Raw genomic sequence first — 5,796 nt, 5'->3', positions numbered from 1 at the left:
GGGTGCTGGGACCGTGGCTGCGCCTCAAGAGGCTGGCAGCCGGCTGCTCTCTGGCTCTTGTGGTAGCACTCCCTGACGTCCTGTGGATAATAATAGCGCGTATTTATTGACCGCTTACTCTGTACCAGGCTCTATGTTCAACCATTTGCTTGCATTCATCCTCAAACCAGCGCTGTGCAATTCCCACAATTGTTGTTCTCGGATTTGAGAGGCAGGTGCTGACATTCTGAAGGGTAACATGACTTGCCCTCAGTAACAGAGTAAGTGGTTAAACTAAACCAGAACTGAGATATTTCTTAACACTCTACCCATGCCTCTGAATATAAAGCTATGACACAGCGCGCCCCCCCTCCCCCGCCTCTCCCCACACCCTTCCCCCACCGCACTCCCGGGTAGAAATTAACTCTAGGAAAGGACCAAGTGGAGAACTGAGTGGAAATTAAACAGAAATGTACTTGGCTATTTTCCTGTTCACTGCAGGCCCTGGGTAGGCAATGAGGCAAGTCTTAATGGTCAGATCCCTGACATCAAGGGCAAAGAGGGGCAGAAACCCCAAAAGCATTGTCCCCTGAGCTGTGGGCTTGGTGGGCTCTGAACATACTGAAAAACTGATTGGAGATGCATCTAAGTCTAACAGTGCCCAAATCTAAATTTGTTATTTCATCTTATGTTCATCTTCTAAAGAATTTCCCTGAAGTGGAAAAGTACACACACACACACACACACACACACACACACAATCTTAATGCAGGGTCACTTTATCAATCTCTGGCTTGTTCAAAGCAAGCACTCCAAAGGTGTCTTTGAATATACTTTTCATTTGTCCCTGGGTAAATATGAATGTTTTAAATTTTTGTTATAGACGTTTGCACTTATGTACAAAAATGGAGCAGTGTAACAAAACTTCCTATGCCCATCACTCATCTTATACAGTTACTGACTTGTGGCTAAGAATCCATTGTAATCTGACAAGCACCTAGGATATACAAACCATGTTGGATCCCAAGCAGGACATAAAGATTCCAAAAAGAATCTGGTTCCGCTGCATCCCACCTGAAGACATGGCACCTGACCTGGATCCTTGAGAAATGAGCACGTGTTACCTAGAAGGACATTCATTCACTCACTCACTCACTCACTCACTCACTCACTCACTCTCAGCAAATAGGTGTATGGTATGAGACACTGTCCTTGGTGCTAACACCCAGAAAGCAAAAGAGAGTTCCTGCTTTCATTCAGCTTACAGAATAAAAGAGGGAAGAGACACCACGTAGATAATTAAAATTATGGTGTCTTAAGGAAAAGACATGGGACACTGTGTGTGTCAGGTTATTCTGGCCCAGGAGATTTGAAAGGCTCCCACAGGAAGTGAAGTTTAAGTGTGAGAACAGGATGACATAGAGGTCACACAGAAGAGTAGAAAATTACTCAAAGTAGCAGGAGTACAGGTGTAGTGTGAAGATTGCTGTAGTCTAAAGATGGCCACCCAAACTCACGGTGAGTCAAGAGGGCCATAACCAAGGCCAGCCTGAACCCAAGAAGTCTGCCTCAACCCCTCCCACCCACCCTGGCCCCTGGAAGTCATGAAGGTTCAGCTTTTATGGATGAATTTGTTCGTTCATGGTTTAATGGATTATAGGGTTGTGTGGAGAACAGGTCTAGTATAAAAGCTAGTTTGTCTGTGTCTTTTTTATGCACTTCCCTCTTCTTACCATAGAGATGACCCTGTGCTATCTTAGACCCCCACAGAATCCTAACATCAAGTTGAACCTCACAAAATGTTCACCTTGATCTTGGACATCCCAGATTCTAGAAATATCAGTAAATACCCTGTCTGTGGTATTAGTTGGAATCTCAGAAAACAGACTAAGGCAAGTGTGGCGGTACATAAAAATGACAGAGGAGATAGAATAGTGTTAAATCAAGCTGAGCCTTCTATAGTCAGTTCTGAACGTTAAGTAGAAAATCATCAGAGGGCTGGAGAGATGGCTGAGTGGTTAAGAGCACCAACTGCTCTTCCAGAGGTCCTGAGTTCAATTCCCAGCAACCACATGGTGGCTCACAGCCATTTGTAATGGGATCTGATGCCCTCTTCTGGTGTGTCTGGAGAGAGCAATGGTGTACTCATATACATAAAATAAATAAATAAATCTTATAAAAAAAAAAGAAAAAGAAAGTCATCAGAGTGTGGATGTTGAGAAAGAAGAGATAGAAGGTCAATGTTGGAAGGTGGAGAACAATTAGGAGGTAATTAAGGTAGCTAAGGTGGGATGTGATGACTAAGAACTATACCAGCGGGATTAAGAATGGAGAACATTGCATAGACTCAATAAATTCAAGAGACAGAATAAACAGAAATTTAGTGATCAGTTAATTAACTGGGCATTGGCTTGAGGACATGGCAGAAAATAGCGTCTAGATTTTTGCTTTGACCAGTGAGAAAAGTCAGAGATACCGCTCACCTAAAATGACCCACCAAAAATTTTCAAATCTCATTGAACAAGGGGCTGAGGTATTCAGGAAATATTTATAGATAATCACAAACTTGGACAATCTGGCAAGAATGACAAGCATACATTAGTTATTTTTCTTTCTTTCTCTTTCACTTTCTTTTCTTTTTTGTTTGTTTATTTTCAAGACAGAAATTCTGTTTAGCCCTGTATGTCCTAGAAGTTGCTCTGTAGACCAGGCTGGCCTCAAACTCACAAAGACTCACTGCCTCTGCCTTGAGAGTGTTGGGATTCAAGGCATACATCACTGCCACCACAACCCACATTAGTTACTTTTCTGTTGCTCTGATAAAACAAGATGACTAAGGCAATTTATAGAAGAAAGAGTTTATTTGGGGCTTACAGTTCCAGGGGGATGGAAGCTCATCACTACCACGGCAGCCGGCAGGAAGGTACGGTGCTGGTGAGCTAGCTGAGAGCTTACCTTGGTCCACAATCACAAGGCAGAGAATTAACAGAAATGTATCAAGTCTTAAAACCTCAAAGTGTGCTGAGCAGTGGTGGCACATGTCTTTAATTCCAGCACTTGGGAGGCAGAAGCAGGCAGATTTCTGAGTTCGAGGCCAACCTGGTCTACAGAGTAAGTTCCAGGACAGCCAGGGCTATGCAGAGAAACCCTGTCTCAAAAAACCAAACCAAAACAAAAAGACCTCAAAGTGTGTCCCACTGATTCACTTCCTCCAATAAAGCCACACCTCCTTATCCTTCCCATGCAGTTCCAACAACTGGGGACCAAGTGTTCAATTTTATGAGCCTTATGGGGTGTCAGAGAGGCATTCTCATTTAAACTTCCATAGTGTAATTAGCTAGAGTATAAGACAAGAAAAAGGTGCATACTTCATACAGGTAATGTTCTGGTGTGTTAGATTTATACACAGTCTTCCTGAATTCCTTACGTACTTCTAGGTTTACAAAACCTTCTGACCTACACAGAATCAGTATGTGCCCACACTCTCCCTTTCTCTGCTCTTCTCTCTCATCCTGTGCTAAGATCAATCCTTGCCCTATGAAATGCTGTGGATGCTGTGATTTCCTGACCAATGTGAGTCCCTCTCAGGTAGCAATCTGCTGTAGTTATTACATTGGAAGTAGAAGGAAAGATTGATCAGAAGCAAATCTATTTAGAGGCACTTTCTCTGCAGCCCAGGACAACCTGAAACTCACTGTGTAACTAAAGCTGTTCTTAGCCTCCTGAGCCTCCTGGGCTTGCTGGGTCGCCCCCCCTCCCCCAAGAACCGAGATTATAAGCATGTGCCACCATACTCAATGAATAATGGAATTATACTATTAAATGTGATAGACCAACCAATTAGTGTTACTTGGCAATTGGTGCCCAAGTCATCTATATAGAAGAACAGAGTTTGCATGCATATTAACACTTTTAGGGCAAAAATAACTTAATGCTTTACTACACATGAATATTGGAAGCTTTATTACATTTTTTACTTACAGAAACATTTTTGCTTATTTATTTTATGTGCATATGTGTAGGAGCTCATGCATGCTATGAGCTTGTGTGTAATTCAGGAAGATTGCAAGAGTTGGTTCTCTTCTTCTCCTACTGTGTAGGTCCCAGGGATGGAACTCAGATCATCAGGCCTGGCACCAAGCCTTTACCTGCTGAGCCATCTTGCATATTTCATGCAGGTAGTGCTCCGGTGTGTTAGATTTATACACAGTCTTCCTGAATTCCTTACCTACTCCTAGGCTTATAAAACCTTCTGACCTACACAGAATCAGTATGTATCTGCACTCTCCCTTTCTCTGCTCTTCTCTCTCATCCTTTTAGGGGTTTTGTTTGTTTGCTTTGCTCTGTTGTTGTTTTCCAAGAAAGGATTTCTCTGTGTAGCTGCCCTGGAGCTCACTCTGTAGACTAGGCCAGCCTCAGCCTCACAAAGATCCACCTGCAGCTGCTTCCCAAATTCTGGGATTAAAGGCATGCATCACCATCGCTCAGTGAAATGTTGATTTTATATTATACTTTTTCTTTAAAAATAAACTTTTTTAAAATTTGAGGTAATAAACTCTCGTACTACTGGGTGGTAGCGTTAATTTAGAAAATCTATAGAATAAAATATTCTTGTGGAGGTGGAATTCAGAAACCAGATTCCAGACCTGGCAAGAACTTCCTTAAAACACTTCAATAGAACTATCCCAGCCAGGTGGTGGTGGCACACACCTTTAATGCAGCATTCAGGAGGCAGTGCCAGGAGGATCTCTGTGAGTTCGAGGCCAGCCTGGTCTACAGAGTGAGTTCCAGGACAGCCAGGGCTACGCAGAGAAACCCTGTCTCGAAAAGCCAAAACCAACCAAACAAAAAGAAATCCTAACCCACAACAGCACTAAGGTAAAAAAACAAAGGCCTGAGACCTGAACTTGAGAAATGCCAGGGCTTAGAGAGCCAGCAAGGGAAAGAACAGGACAGGAAAGGAAAGGAAAGGAAGCCAAGAAGAAACTTGAGAGTAAGAGAGGAATTGAGAGAAAGTAACATCATGGATAAGATCCAAGGGAAGGAATTCAAGGACTATTAAATGGTCGACAGCATCAACCACTGCAAAGATTTCCAATAAGGTCAAAGCAAAAACAGCATTCTTTGAATTCAGCATGATGAAGGTCGTGAACCCCCATAGTCTGATCCACATCAGCAGAAAACGGAGGTGCCCAGAGTGATGAACTGAGCAAACAGAAAGTAGGTAGGTAAGTAAATGAAGGCCCTCCATGTGAGATGCTTGGAAGAAACAGGAGGTAGCAACTGGAAAACGATTGGAGAATGGAGTTTGGTTTGGGAGACTGGAGAGATGGCTCAGCTATTAAGAGTACTGGCTGCTTATCTAGTGAACCCCCAGCACCCAGAGTGTCTCCCAACCATCTGTAACTCCAGTTCTAGGGGATCTGATGCCCTCTTCTGGTCTCTGGTGCACAGACACATGCACCCAAAACACCCTTATGTGCAAAAAATAAATCTTTTTTAAAAATTTAAAGATTCTAGCCTTGTGGCATGGAAATTCCTCAAGAAACTAAAAACAGCCAGGCAGTGGTGGCGCACGCCTTTAATCCCAGCACTTGGGAGGCAGAGGCAGGCGGATTTCTGAGTTCAAGGCTAGCCTGGTCTACAAAGTGAGTTCCAGGACAGCCAGGGCTACACAGAGAAACCCTGTCTCAAACAAAACAAAACAAAACAAAACAAAACAAACAAACAAACAAAAAAACAAATAAAGAAAGAAGAAAGGAAGGAAGGAAGGAAGGAAGGAAGGAAGAAAGAAAGAAAGGAAGAAAGAAACTAAAA

This window comes from Mus caroli, unplaced genomic scaffold (genome assembly GCF_978045245.1).
Source record: "Mus caroli unplaced genomic scaffold, Mus_caroli_1 scaffold_8, whole genome shotgun sequence".
NCBI lineage: Eukaryota > Metazoa > Chordata > Mammalia > Rodentia > Muridae > Mus > Mus caroli.
This window is presented reverse-complemented; position numbering follows the sequence as displayed.